Source organism: Hemibagrus wyckioides, linkage group LG07 (genome assembly GCF_019097595.1).
Source record: "Hemibagrus wyckioides isolate EC202008001 linkage group LG07, SWU_Hwy_1.0, whole genome shotgun sequence".
Lineage (NCBI taxonomy): Eukaryota > Metazoa > Chordata > Actinopteri > Siluriformes > Bagridae > Hemibagrus > Hemibagrus wyckioides.
This window is the reverse complement of record NC_080716.1, coordinates 22,771,438-22,787,617: the sequence shown is the minus strand read 5'-3', so window position 1 is coordinate 22,787,617 and position 16,180 is coordinate 22,771,438. Positions and strand designations below refer to the sequence as shown.

General features: G+C 36.6%; 1 pseudogene; it reads left to right on the top strand.

Moving 5' to 3' along the window:
• Positions 1–19: 19 nt before the first annotated feature.
• Positions 20–11,145, top strand: LOC131356385 (butyrophilin subfamily 1 member A1-like; annotated as a pseudogene).
• Positions 11,146–16,180: the final 5,035 nt, after the last annotated feature.

Genomic DNA, 16,180 nt, shown 5'->3' with positions numbered 1-16,180 from the left:
AAACTTAAACAAACTTGTGTTAACAGCCTTACAGCATTCTGGTATAAAATGGACTTCTGAGTTTCATGAACAAATGAGGAAGTGAGAGAGTGAGAAGTGAAGGACTAAAGCTTTGCTGCATCACTGTCTTAAGGAAGAGATGAAACAAGTCCTAAATCTCACTCACATTGAATTGCATTGTGGGTAAACCAAAGTTAAAATCACCAACATGTACATTAAAAAGTTTAAATTAAGTCAAGTTAAATTTAAAGATGATTATAAAGAGTACAATGTAAATCCCTCCAGGTGGTTTCCTTACTCCAGTTTCTTTGTCTTCAGGAAGCGCTCTGTGAATGTTTGTGTCGATTGCAGTGGTGGATGAAGTACAAAGATACACTAGGTAAAATATTACTCCAGTAAAAGTAAAAGTGCTCCTTTTACACTTTCACTTGAGTAAAAGTACAAAAGTATTTGCCTTCAAATGTACTTAAGTATCCAAACTTCTATGATTTATTATGTCTATAATATCGTGTTATCATTTTTGTCACAGACTCTTTTGCTTAATCAACAACATGTGAAAAGGCTTTAATGTTACTCTTAGCACACCAATCTATTAATTGAATGATATTAATTAGTCAGACACTTATGTATATTTAAATTATCATCCTCAAAACCTTGAAGCTAAACAATTTTCTTTACAATCCAATGAAATAACAGGATTTCAAAGCAGGAAGCAAGAAATAAGGTTTATTTGTAACATAGTTGCATGTTTAAGTTTAATAAACACATGTATTGAACACAGGAGTTTTCTTTTACTGTATTGTATCTGAATGTCTCTGTGCATAAATATAAACTGGTTTAAACTGATCAGAATTATTGTAACAGGAACTAGTTTTTGCATCAGAAGAAACACACTTGCCAGTCACAGCTGCATATGTGTACAAAAGTCTTTCAGTCATGCATTTCTCCATAAAGGAAGAATGTTATATCAGTTTAGCAATGCTTGGATGTGTGATTGTCAGTGTTTGGGCATTAATTCCAATACTGCTTCACATAAAACCTGGTAATGCTTGGTAAATAAAATAACTTAATAAATATATAATACGTAAATATAAACAAATGCATTATATATATAACAGTATATATAATGTTGAGTTTGATATTCTAGGAACTACTAGAAGACCAGAGTTTTATGATCTTAAGAAGCATTACGGATTGTAGCATGTTAGAAGACCGGTTAGATATGTGGGAGCTAAACCATTTAAAGCCTTGTATGTGAGTAGCGATAGTTTATAATCAATTCTAAATTCAAAAGTTATCCAGTGCAGGGATGATAAAATTGGGGTTATATATTTATATTTTCTTGACCTGGTAAGACCTTTGGCAGCTGTATTCTGGGCTACCTGTAGCTTGTTTTTTGAAGATGCAGTACAACCACGTAGTAATGCATTAGTAGTCCAGTCTGGAGGTCATGAATGCATGAACTAGCTTTTCTGCATCAGATATAGATTATAGCTTTGCAATATTTCTAAGCTGGAAGAAGGATGTTTTTATTTTTCAAGAAACAAACCTTTTATCAAGAAAATATAACCCTTACAATGGTGTAAGTATTTAGATTTTTGATACAATGTATGTGCATTATAGTGTACACCTAGTGTAATTCATAAAATGTTTTTTTAGACTGTGAAACATACTGGAGCAATAATGATTGTTTTTTCAGGAATTATGTTTTTCTGTGTGACTTTCCTGATTCTGTACAGCTTTATGGAATGTCAGTCAGGTATGGAAAAAACCCTACTCGGTATGTGTGTGTGTGTGTGTGTGTGTGTGTTATAATGAATTTTAAACTTGGGATGTTTTTGTGCAGAGAATTACCTAGCTACTTGACTGGAAGCTATAATTAATCTTTGATTTATTTCTATGTTTTGTCCTTTTTATCATTATATAATTTTGACCTATAAGTGTTCTGAAACATTATGGAGACATTCTGTCTGCTATCATGATGCAATGTTTTTTAATTCACCAATCTCAACACAGAGCCAAAGATGATCCTTTATAATGAGCAATTTTGCCTGCAAGAGCAAAATCTTTCTGAAAGGCTGAATAGTTTAAGCCAGGCTTTTTTTCTAAAATGTATTCTTTATTTTTCCACAAACATCTGCAGGAAATCTGCGTTCTAAATGAAAAAATAAATTAAGGAAAAAGTAAGAAAAATTAAGGTTTACATTCCTGTTTCTTTGCTTAATTTAACATGTGGAAAATTCAGTCAGTTGTACATGATATAGAAGGTAAATCTCTGTTTACAGTAAAACACCATATCTGACAGTCCAGATCAGAGTGAAAATAACAGTGTGAAGAGTCTATCCTAGAGAATATAACAACCTACATTATTAAATAAATGAACTTTGTAACTACACTTAACAGTGAAGCCAAGCCAAACTCCCCAAAGTTCAGTGGAAATTAGTTTTATTCTAGCAGGTGGCCAGGAACCCACATGTCCTAACCTGAGCCTATATCTAGCTAACCATAAAGGAAATATCGAAATGGTGCATAACTTGTAGTATTTGGTAAAACATATATTTAAAACCTTATCTGCTCATAAGGAAAAGTGGCTCTGAGTCACTGGTTAATTAATAGGAAAATATTCACTTTAAACATTCATAAATGAGTTTAACTTGTATCCCTAAGACTGTGTGCAATATATCCACTAAATATTGGGCACAAAAAAAAGGATCTATCAGGCAGGAAAGACAGCACAGTTACAGGTTAAATGCTGTATTATTTTTAAAAAATGCTTTATTTATAAATTAAAAAAAAAGTAGTAATAAAGGAACTGGTAGACCAAGGAAGACCTCCACACATGCTGCATTTTAACCGTAATGAAGAAAAATCTCTATGCATGTGTCCAACAAATTTTGTCCAGAAACATCCCTTGGGAGGCAGGAGTGGATTTATCAATGAATATTTTCTTTTCCTGTGTTGCACTATTAAAGAGGCCCATATACAGGGTGTCTGAAAATTTAGTAACCAAGATATGTAAAACTACATATATTTAATTTAGTGTTTATTATTTATAATGTATGCTTATGTTAACTTTTGTGAACACATTTTCTAAAAATTTTGCTAATTTTGCTCAAACTATTCAGATTTTGTCATTCTTATCAGCTGACTAAGATAAATGAAGGATTATTACGGAGTTTCTATAAAGGCAAGAGGACCATTGAATGTTTTTAGGGTTAAAACATTTAAAGGTTTTTCCAATGAGATTGCACATATTTACATAAAAAATCATAATGACATTTGATAGTTACAACTGTATTGAATACAAGTAGTACTAAAGTAATAATAAAAGTTTCTTTTCTGAAAACACAGAGCAGTTACAGGTGGTTGGTCCAGAAGCTCCTCTTGTTGCTGTAACTGGTGAAGACTTGGTTCTGCCCTGTTTTATCAAACCCAACACCAATGCTTTGAATATGACAGTGGAATGGTTGAGAGTAAAGCTAGGGGTTTTATTTGTGCATAGCTATAGGAGTCATGAAGACCAAAATGAAAATCAGGCTCAGGCCTACAAAGGAAGAACATCACTGTTTAAAGAGGAGCTGCAGAAAGGCAACGCTTCACTCAAGCTCTCAGCTCTCCAAGTCTCTGATGCAGGAGAATATAAGTGTCTTGTTGAGGACAAATCCTGGTATGATGACATCACTGTTTATGTTATTGTTGAGGGTAAGATTTTTGACCATGCCATGGACAATCTATTTCTGCACTGTAGATTTATACAATGTTTGTTTGTTTGCTTGCTTGCTTGTTTGTTTGTGTATTATTTCTATAGGCGTAAACAGGTGCAGTTTGTGCAAGACAACCAAATAATTTATTTTAAATTAACTAAAAAATATTTATCATGATAGCAGTGTGTCCGTGACAACTGGGGAGGTCCACTGAGATGTGGGACTATGGGCACTGGGGTATAGAGAGAGGCTCAAGAAGGCACACCAGTTGTTGGCATGAGGTTTGCATTTGAGTACAAACAGCACAGGCTTAGACATAGTTCTTCACGTCAGAGGGAAATATGCACCCATTGAATGACCCTGGGTCTGATTTTGGCCTTGGTTCCCTGGGCACACTGAATTTCTTCCATTAATTCACCGGATGGGGGCAATGATGACAGACGATGGCAGGATAATCTCTGGTGTGGGTGTTCCGTAGACCAAGTCATGTCGACAAGAGAGGGCATTGGCTTTAAGCTGGTGAGGACCATGTGTACTTGAGCAACATATCCTTTGGAAGTTGTGGAATATATTGAGATGTCATAAATGTAAGCAATGACATATGAATCCAAAAGGTCCCTAGAGATCTCATTGACAATAGCCTGGAAGACTGCGTTGGTCAGACCATATGGCATTACCAAGTATTCGTAGTGCCCCTGAGTGTGTCAAAAGCTGTTTTTCTCTTATTCCCCTCATATGAGGTTGTAAGTGCCCTGTAAGTCAAGCTTGGTAAGACAGGGAGGTAGAGGTCCTCCACCAGCTCTTGGTCGATCTCATTGGCAGCAGAGCCATAGACTAGGGATAAGAGAGAGTGAGGGGGGTTAGCATATCTCAGTAGAGCAGGTAGCACCTACCTCATCCTGGCCTATATCCTCTTCACCATCTGGGAGACACCTCATCCATCTACTAGTTTTACCCCTTCAGGCCTCGTCAGACAGCAATTTCCACTGTGTTTACTCTCTCTCATCGAGTAGGGGATGCAGGAGCAGATTGACCAAGTGGATCTAATCATCTGGGAACACATCTGTCTAGCAGCCCTGAAAAACAGCAGGTATACAACTGGACTGCAGGTTCCAACCATGTAATCAGGTGCTCCTCCTCGTGCCTAATGCTGCCTGCAAGTTTCTGGCCCACTGACAGGGCCCGTACACAGTCCTCAAGAAGGTGGGCACAGTCAATTACTGCTGCAGAAGCCCTGTAAGATTGCAGACACACAACTTTCTCACATCAATTTGCTAAGGAAATGGTTTGGGCTGGCATCAGTTGTGTCCAGGAGTTGGCATCAGCTGTGTCCATGTACCCCCACATATCCCATGGAGCAAACCTTGGTCCAGCAAGGGGATGATTTCACTCCAGCCCAAAACCAAGACCTGTTGGCATTGGTTGACCAGTTTGCATATGTGTTTTCCTTCACCTTAATATACCTGGTCTACCATGAAATCAAAAACCCCATGGGAGTGGTGGTGAGACAACGAGGGGTCAACGAGGTATGAGAATTTGACAGCTCAAGCCCAAGACTGACTTCACTGGGTTCTTCCTTTTGGTCTTTCAGAGACTTATGGATGTTGTCTTGAGACCTGACTGGCAATATGTGGCCACGTGCACTAAAAATGCAGCAGTCTCTTGCCTCAGACACAGGACTGAGCAGTGTCCTGTCACAAACCTTTGACAAGACAGAGTCCTCTACAGCAGCAGAAAACTGAGCCCTGCTGAGAAGAAATACACTGCTGTGGAATGAGAATCCCTGACAATAAAGTGGGCAGTCAAGGAGCTCTGCTAATCCTTGGCAGGCTGGCATTTTACCCTAGTGACTGACAATGTGGCTTTGCAGTGGATGGCCAAGGACCCAAGGACACTGACACTTGGGTAACTCAATGGTTACTTTCTTTTAACTTCTTGTTTTAGGTCAGGCACAGAGTGGGAGACCATCACATCATCACAGATGGCCTGTCCAAGGGGTTTTTTAGTGGATCCTACCGAAGACAGTGAGGACAATGCCCCCCAAACCTGCTGTGCCCCACAAAGCTCTCTGGATCTTGTCTCGTCACTACTCAGCCCCACATGGAAACCACTATTACAGAGAGCACCGCAGAAGATAGTACTCCTCTCCTGCACCTTGCCTCTTTCCACCTGCCTTAAAGACTTTACATAGAAGAGCACTTTTTCTCCACCCCAGTCTCCTGCATGTCTGTGTTCAGTCCTATGCAGTCACAACAATATAGACACACACAGAAAATAGTATCATCATTATTGTCATTTATTTTCTCTCTACTTTGACAGTTACATTTCTTGTGTTTTTATTTTGAGGTTAACATTTTAAAATGATTTCATTATATTAAATCAATATTTTCTGGTTAACGATTGTAGTTCTGGGAAGCCACCCGGTGATTACAGTGGAGAGTTATGAAAACTCAGGAGGGATTAATCTTGTGTGTGAGTCCAGAGGATGGAACCCTGAACCTCAGGTTCAGTGGCTGGACAGAGAAGGAGCCATTCTGACTGCTGAAGATACACAGATACACAGAGACACAGAGGGCTTCAGTTTGAAAAGCCACATCACTGTTTTTGATTATAGTGACTCTAACAGGTTTTACTGCAGACTTCAACAAAAACATCACATGATTGAGACAGAGATTATCATTAATAGTAAGTGTCTATGATTTTTAAAATAAAACTCTTTCACATAGATTTATACTGTAACATTCTACTGTGTTCATTATAGATGAGGTGACTGATGAAACATGAGCATCATTACCATGCTATTATAAAGCATATACATTACTTTTATTATGATTATAAATAATTTTGCTATAATATTCCTATAAGAGTGCCATTTGCAATTACCAAGAATTATTGCAGTTTCATATCTGTAACACAGTAACCTTACAGTAGAATAGAATAGAATAGAATAGAATAGAATAGAATAGAATAGAATAGAATAAAGCCTTTATTGTCATTGCATATCTCTTACAATTGGAACCTTGCTCCTGTTTGTGTAAGATGTAATCTTTGGTTTCTTTGTAGGTAAGGTCTTTCGTCCTTGGAAGTGGACTGTTGCCATTACTGTTTTAGCATGTCTTTTTGCAGTTGGATTGATTCTAACTGCTGTTATCTGCCACAAGAAAGGTAATAATTGCATCATTTTCCTTAGTAACATCCATATCCTAAATTATGCTGAAGTTCACACTGTAGTCCACAGTCTCTCGGCTCTGGTCCTGGACATAGTGTTTTTCCTGCTTTAACACACTAACTTTAACAGGAAAGGTAAAGGTTTTTAATCAGCTGATTATCTGGAGCAGAGCACAGAAAACACTAGTATGTTTCATTGCTGTCTTAATATACTAGTGCACTGGCATACTTAATTCTATGGTCAACAGAAAGCAGGATCTAGAAGAACTGTGAGTAGAGAGCATGTTGTTCTGTCTGTCAGAATGCTTTACTGCTGCTAATGTCCCACATAACCATTCCAGTGTCACAGTGTGAGGCTCTGATTCTTCTCAACACAGCAATCACCTTATTGCTGCCTTGTAGTGCTGTGTTTAGTACTGATAGAACACTAGTCAATGATTATGACAGGTCAGATAGTATGCTGCTTGGATACTGTGACAGTAATGTGGTAGCACTTGCTATTAAAAGCTTCAACAAATCTATGTAGATCTGACCACAGCTTTACAGATTTTACGGCTTTACAATGATATAAAAGTCTAAATAAAATGTAGAATTGTTATCATTAGCCAGTGCCTCAGACTGCAATGAAGATCTTTTAAGTATTGTAAATTGTGAGGTGGGGCCTCCACTGATTGGACGTTTGTCCAGCACACATCACAGATGTTTGATGTTCAGACCAAGACCTGGAGGATTTGGAGGCCAAGTCGACACCACAATTTTTGTTGTGTGGCAGAATGCATAATCTTGCTGCAAGAGAACACTGCCACTGCAAAAATGTTTAGGTAGGTGTTACATGTCAAAGTAACATACACATGAATGCCAGGACCCAAGGTTTTCCAACAGAAGATTGCGCAGAGCATCACATTGCCTCCACCAGCTTGCCTTATTTCCATAGTGCACATTGGTGCCATCTTTTCCCCAGGTAGGCAATGTAAAAGCACCCAGGCTTTTCACTTGATATAAATGAAAGCATGATTTATCAGAGGCCCAGGCCACTTTTTGTAGTTGCTCCTTGGTGCAGTTCTGATGCCCTTGTGCATGGACACTCTGACTGCTCTACATCTACACAGCCCCATACACAGCAAGCTGTGATGCATTGTGTGTTCTGACACCTTTCTATTAAAGCAAATTTCAATTTGTTCTACAGTAACTCTTCTGTGGGATTGGACCAGACAGGTTAGCCTTTGGTCACCAGGTGCATCAATGAGCCATGGGCAGCCATGGCCCTGTTGCCTGGTCCCCAGTTATCTTTCCTGGGCGTGGTGGTGGATTTAACCATAATTGTCAAAAACTTAGTTGCATACAAATTCAGGCTTTTATCTAAACAAAAGATAAGTACTATATGTGCAGGTTATAAAGAACAAGGAACATAATATAATAAGAACAATATAACTTAAACATCTTAGAACTCTAGAGGAAACAAAAAATATGTGAGTGCAGTCAAGAATGAATGAATGGTAGGCTGATTGTTATGATGGGTGTTGCAGTCCAAAATTGCTATATTGAATCTGAAACCACCACTGGCATGACAATATTATTGAATTAGTACTGTTTTGTTCACCCTCTTTCCCTCTGTACATATGAAATGGTGACGTTTCACCGAACAGTATGCATCAGGGCAGAGGGCAGAAATAACAGATTCTTCTCATGTTTGCTGAAATCAATGTTTGCAAAGTATTGTCACCTCTGGTCCTGTGTCCAGAAATTTAAGAAATATAAATTCATCAAGCAACTCAAATTTCAAGCAGTTGAAATGCCAAGTTTTTTTTTTAATCTTAAAAACATCTGGAATGCTCTGGGATTTCTCTGGGAGATATTAAAGAAAATATAATGAGCCAGGCAGTAGAGCAACGCAGTGGAGGTTTTCCAATTTCACAATTTCTCAAGTTCTTTTCACAAATAATGTAATTAATTAATTAATTAATGTAATATATTATAAGATTTTAGTGAACGTATTGTTTATCAATCCAGTCATGCTTTGAAAATCTGAGCTACACAGGCTTTTTCTTGTTTCACATCAGTAGATTCAATAACAGTCCTCATTCAATGGACTTCATAGACTATGGGCTGGAACCTAATAAAAGTCCTGATGTAGTACACCAAATACATTTTAACCTCCTAAGACCTGAGCTTGCATTTTAGATTTCTTCTACACATTTGGGGTTAGGAGGAACCAATAAATATAATAACCAGATATTATCTTTGAACATGAAGCCAATTCTTTTTGTGTACAACAGGTTCCAGTTACAAAGAATTAAGTATTATGATGCACACAACCAAAAATGTGATGTCCTCGTATGAGGATGCCAGGTTGTAGGAGGTTAAATCTGTGTTCTAAAATAAAATTGATTCATGATTTCATGATTAATTCTTTAAAAAATAAAAGGTGGTTTCACAGGTTTCATTTAATCAGAATTCAACTCCTTGGATTTTTCATCTATTTTGGGTACCTGATTTTTTATACCCAACTTTTCAACTGTAAGATTTTTTCCAGTTTGAATTGTTAACATTTAAGTCTCTTAATGTTCAAGACTTGGATTTCATAATTCGTAACCATTAGATTCTATTAATGACATTTACATTTTTCCCACTTCATAGAGGATTCTGTAAAAAGACTAGAGTTACAAACATCAGACACTGTACATTAAATGACTTGTTTTTTATATGACCTGTAACATCATGTTCTACTTTGTGAAGTGAACTTAATCATTTAACAAATGTATGATATCAGAAGACAGTTACATTTTATAACTGCAATCTGATTTTTTTTAATCCTCAGGGTTTCAAATGGAGAAGCGCTATGCAGGTGAGAAAATTTTTCTGTTTCTAAAATCTTATGGATTGTTTGATTTGCATGAAACATAACAGACAGTCACCTGGATCAAATGTAATCACAAAGGTAATTGGGAGGTTGTTAGACTGTGCAAGCAGCTGTACTGATTTAGTTTTCACCCACAGAAACAAAATATTTGAATCGGGATTCAGAGACTAACATTATATTTTCCAGATTAAAAGTTAATGAAGCACTGTGTAAAGTCTACTTTCTATATCACCATAGAATGGAGAAGTAGTAATATGAAGTGAAATAAAGCAAACTTATATGGATTTATCCATTACACTCAGCCTCTTATCCCAGCCTCTAACAAACTTTTTTCTCTTTTCAGAGCTGCAGAGACAGAGAAAGATGGTAATTATACTTGAATTAGTAGTTTTTAGGACTTTTAATTATACAATAATACAATTTTTTTTATTTAATATTTCTATCCTTTTTTTTACATTTAGAGGAAATCAGTAGATGACCCTAAACTTGTTTTTGCCGATTTAAATAGTAAATTGTTTTATTTGGTTTGTAATTTTGGTCTGTACTATAGTGTACATAGTTTAAAATGAAATATTTCATTTTTATTCTATTTATTTTGTAACTGTAATAAAATTTTGTTACATGTTTTACAGAGTTAGCAGAGAAGAAGTTTGCAGGTAAGAACATTTTTACCTTTTAATCTTCAGTAAAGTTAATGCAGAGTCTCTGTGTCTTTGTGTGGATAGATAGATAGATAGATAGATAGATAGATAGATAGATAGATAGATAGATAGATAGATAGATAGATAGATAGATAGATAGATGTGTGTGTACACACACACATACAGTCTCTCTGAATGATGAATTGGTTTTGTTGTGTCTGTGTGTTTCTCTCAGTGGATCTGACTCTGGATCCTGATTCCGCTAATCCTCAACTCATCCTGTCTGATGATGGAAAACAAGTGAAAGATGTAGACACACAACAGGATCTCCCTGATTCACCACAGAGGTTTAAATTCCCCTGTATTGTGGCAAAGCAGAGTTTCTCTACAGGGAGATTTTATTATGAGGTACAGGTCAAAGGGAAAACTGCATGGACATTAGGAGTGATCAGGGAGAACACTGACAGGAAGGCGTGGATGACAGCGACTCCTCAGAATGGATTATGGCTTGTGGAACTGAGGAATGAGAATGAGTACAGGGCTTGTGCTGATCCCGCTGTCCCCCTCACACAGAGAGAAGGTGGAGAAGGTGGGGGTGTTTGTGGATTATGAGGAGGGTCTGGTCTCCTTTTATGATGTGGAGGCTAGTTCTCAGATCTACTCTTTCACTGATCAGTCTTTTACTGAGAAACTTTATCCATACTTTAGTCCTTGTAATAACAAAGGAGGTAGAAATTCAGCACCACTGATCATCACTGCTGTTGATGAATAAACATCTGTTTGATATTCTGTAACATTTAAAACGTTTTAAAAAATGTTCTCATAGATGGCTCAATATCATCGTAAAAAAATAATTTGTGTACAATATGATTTCAGATTATACAAATTTTCAGTTGAAACGTGTAGATAAACAAGTAGATAAACAGTTGAAAAATGTAGATTGTACAATGAAGTGTTTACATGAACACTAATATGTTTATAATCTGATTTCAAGCTGAAGCCATCTTTCATCTGTGATGTGAAGTCCAGCTCTCATATCTACTCTTTCACTGCTCAATCTTTCACTGAGAAACTTTATCCATACTTTAGTCCTTGGTATAGTGAAAATGGTAATTCAGCACCACTGATCATCTCTGCTGTTACTGAATAAATATCTGATTTATGTGTGTTAACATTTTGAACTGTTTTTTTTTTCTCTAGAAATTCTACAAAAACACATGGATGTTAATGGATTATTTAGAGTTTGTGTGCTGTTAATCTGATTCCTCTTAGAAACTATGAAAGAATGGAAGGATTTAGATGCCATGAAGCTGAATCAAATGCATTAGTGAAGCTGACATCTTGGAAAGTGCTACTTTCTAGCTCTCACTTAAGTTGAATGTGTTAACTAACATTTTCTCCATCACAAGTGTAGTTTATATTCTCCTGAACATGATGTTTGTTCTTAGTGAGTGTTCTTCATATTTTGTACATGTTGTCTTGTGATTGGATGTGGGGATGTGTAACGTCATCAGCGGCCATTCCACCACCCAACAGCCAGAGGAAAACATCACCAGAATATTGACAATTCTGGCAAATTCAATTGACAATTCAGGTTAAGCTACTACTCGATCCGTACCGGAAACATGATTTGTACTGTGCATGTGTGGAAGTGTGTCTTCTTGTCTGAAGTATGATGAAAGGATTTACAGCAGTTTTGATTATTTATACCGTTGTTATAATACAAATAATAATATATTGAGGAAGGCAACAAGATGGCGCTGACAATGCAAGTTGCTCCTTAAAAATGCATAACTATATGGATTACCTAGTTTGTTTAAGTGCATTGGAATTCTTGAACTCAAAGTAAAATTTGACTTAAAAAACCTTAAAAGAATTGACATGAATTTGAATCAGTAGAGCCAAGACTGCTACAATGCTACTGTAGAATGCCCTGCAATATCTAACACGACAAGAGGTTCTTCAAAAGAACTTGGCAGATTGTGTACATCTCTCCCTGGAACACCATCAAATAGCCCAGCATCAAAGAAATCTAAAGCTGATCTCTCATTACATGAGCTACAAGAGAACATCACTGCCCTCAACAAGAGAACTGACTCCACTATTGAAGAGTTGAAATCATCCCTCCTATTTCTCAACACAGAAATTGTGGATTTGTAAAAATCTAAAGTCGAACTAACAGCCAAAGTTACCAAACAAGCAAGAGCTATATCCCAGTTGGAAAACAGAATTGTTGATGCAGAGAGCTACATACGGAGGTGGTGTTTATGACTATACGAAGTTCCAGAAGTGGAAAATGGAAATGTCATGGTGATGGAGATATGCAAGGAAGTGGCACCTGAGCTCGCGGCAAAGATGAGTTGGTGGATGCAGATCATTGGGCAGGCCCGTGTCGGGTCGAGTGAGGGTCATTATCATCCTTTTATCATATCAGACTTCCTCTGGAAAAATGCAAAAAAAAAAAACAGCAAACACCACAAACTACGCTTTGGAGAAGACCTGACAAAAGAAGAAAATGCGACAAGAGAGATTCATTCATTCCTTTATTTTGCCATGAATGGTTCCATGAATAGATTTCCTCCTATAGAGAACGGTGATACACCCTGGATAGAGTGCCAACCCATCGCAGGGCACATACTATGGGCAATTTAGAGACTCCAATCAGCCTAGTAGCGTGTCTTTGGACTGTGGGAGGAAACCCACCAAGCAGGGGGAGAACATGCAAATTCCACACACACACGGGACTGAAACCCAGGACACTGGAGGTGTGAGGAGAATGGGCTAACCACTAAGCCACCGTGCCGCCTAATCAGAATGTTGTCTACAGAAATAAATTATTTTTTGAGAGATGGTATTTAAATAACATACTTTGTTGATCAGTTCATAGATGACAATGGCCAGCTATATTACATTTCAGAATTTTCCAGGAAAGTTGATTTTGGGGCTTCATTAAAAGAATATAACTGTTTTAATGCCATAGTATAAAAACTATGTTGAAAGGAGAGCAAACCTTTAATCTTATTTATAAATATGTATTTTATATATATTATATAACAATTCTCTCTCAGTACATTTAGATCTCACACATTTACTTAGGTTTGTTGGCCTTATGCCCCTCCCTTTTAGACTTTGGCCTAGCTAGTATTTTACCTAGTAAAAGCTGACAGGTCTGCACCAACAGTGCATATAACATTTAAAATATATTGGAAAGCTAAATCTACTGCTAGTCCCTGACTGTCTGAAGGCTACAGGTTGTCAGGTCAGAACAATATCTTACAATGAAATGCTCATTTAAAATCACTTCCTTTATTGGTTGTACATGGATGTGTAGCTTTGTAAAGATATAATTAAAAAGAATTAAAAACAAGACAATATTGTTTAGTCATAGAAAATTGTACACAAAAAACAAACGAATACCTAAACTCATCACAAAAGATTGTTAATTAATACCAATAAACCAAGAACTAAATAAACGTAATCAAACCCTCCTAAAAAAAAAAAAAAGATAAGTCAGCCAACCCACTATAAACCCTAATACAATACAATCCCAGCTTTTCCACACAGATCCATCCAAAAGAAAAAATTGCATATAAAAAACACATCTTACTCAAAAAATATACTCCAAACCAAGTGCTAATTTCACTATAAACATAGCCCTCATGCTAATAAATAGATCATGTGTTTTAAAGTATCAGTATTGAATACAGAGTACAAACATTGGCTAGCAAGACGAGGCTGGGAAGTGATGTACAAATGGACGGAAAATAAATAAATAAACATATGGGGAAAAAAAAAAAAAAAAAAAAAAAAAACTGTAAGCCAGTTTAGTTCACAATAATCATTAAGTCTTAGTTGCACTGGAGGCCTACAGCACACACATGCAGGGACCGACTAGCTTAGGAAATGCAACAGAACAAACACAGGAGGAATGGCAATCAACTATAATACAAAAACACACAATTAGCAAAACAAACAATTAACAATATTAAAAAAAATAGAATACAGTACTTAACTTACAAAACACTTCCAAACACTATATAAAATCCTCTACAATTACCTGCAAAACAGTCATCAAACTACTTTCCAAAGGTATTCAGGATCAAAAGAGAATGGATATGACCAAAGGCATACAATGATTACAATTAATTTTCTGCATTAAAAAACATAATACCCTAATTTAGTGAAACAAGGTTTAGTTAGCAAAAAAAGTAGTTTTCACTCAGCCTACCTGCTCATCCAGACCATGTCTGTGCACAACCAAACACAGAGGTACTACCAGATAGCACAATGTTTGTTTCTGCATTAAAAACAGAATACCCTAATTTAATAAAACAAGGCTTTGTGAATGTGAAGCCAAATGATAGATATTCACTCAGTCTACCTGCTCACCCAGACCATGTCCATGCACAAACAAACAAGAAAGTGCTACCAAACAGCACGCTTCTACTAAAAAGATCAGGCCTATCTCCAGGCCTCCTTTCAGGTGCCTGCTTAAAACACCTATAAATTACCTACATGGCCACACCCTCTACTAATAGCCACCTCCCGGCTACTGAATGATTACATAAAGTTTGATTAAAACAAGAGTTCATTAAACACAGCATTACAGCTGTCTTGTGTAAAATGGGAGACAAGGAGAGCTCTGTGTCCGAGTTTCCTGAACAGATGATGAGGTGAGAGATCTGGACAGACTGAAGGACTAAAGCTCTGCTACATCACTCTCTTTATGAAGAGATGAAGCAAGACCTAAATCTCACTCACATTGAATGACACTCTGGGTTAACCAGTCTAAATTAAATCAGTGTGTAATATTCGACTGTTTGAATATGGATACAGTATATGAGTGCTATGTATGTATGCAGTTGTTGCGTATAGACGTATAGTCGTGGCCCGTCATTCATTAAAATAATAGACAGTGAACTTGCAATGTTATTACAAAATTAATTTAGAGATTATTATATAAAGTATATGCAGAGGTGGACAGTAAAGAAATACATTTACTTGAGTACTGTACTTAAGTACACTTTTTGAGTATCTGTACTTTACTTGAGTATTATTTTTTCTGGATACTTTTTACTTTAACTTCACTACATTTGAAAGACAAATACTCTACTTTTTACTCCACTACATTTCTGTCAAGGTCATTGAGTAGAAAGTAGTTACATTAATCATAGGATAATTTTTTTCACTCTTGTAGCGTCACGTGTTGTAAAGTTCAGTGGTTTTCCATAATTTTTTGAACTCAATTGCTCAATTGCTCAATTGATCAATTGCTGACAAAATGGACAAAGATATGCTTTGTATATTATACACCACCAACGCATTGGTAATGATGTTAGTTAATACACAAAATGTATGCTGTGTCCAAATTCTCATACTATGTGTCCTAAATAATATTCAAAAATAGAATTATTATGCCCCAAATCGCAGTATACTGAAAAGAGTATTCCAAAAATTCCTGGATGGTCTACTACTTCCGGTAGAAATTCAAAGTGCAGAACGATGCACACTCTAACAGGTAATATTGCCCACAACGCATTGCACACAGGAGGGAGGAGCCTGGACAATGGTGTAAATGTATATTAAAAAGGTGTAAATGAATTGTGGAAATATATATAACTCTTTGTTAAAGCTGTGTTGCTGTTGGGTGGATGTACAGCTACAGTTGTGTAGCTGGGTTTTAAAGCAGGTTAGATTTTTTTTTCTGACCAGTCTTCATTTACAGACCATTTGATTGAAATGTGCATGAGTGGATACACATAGATGTGTACAGGTAGATCTCAAAATTTAGAATATAATGAAAAAGG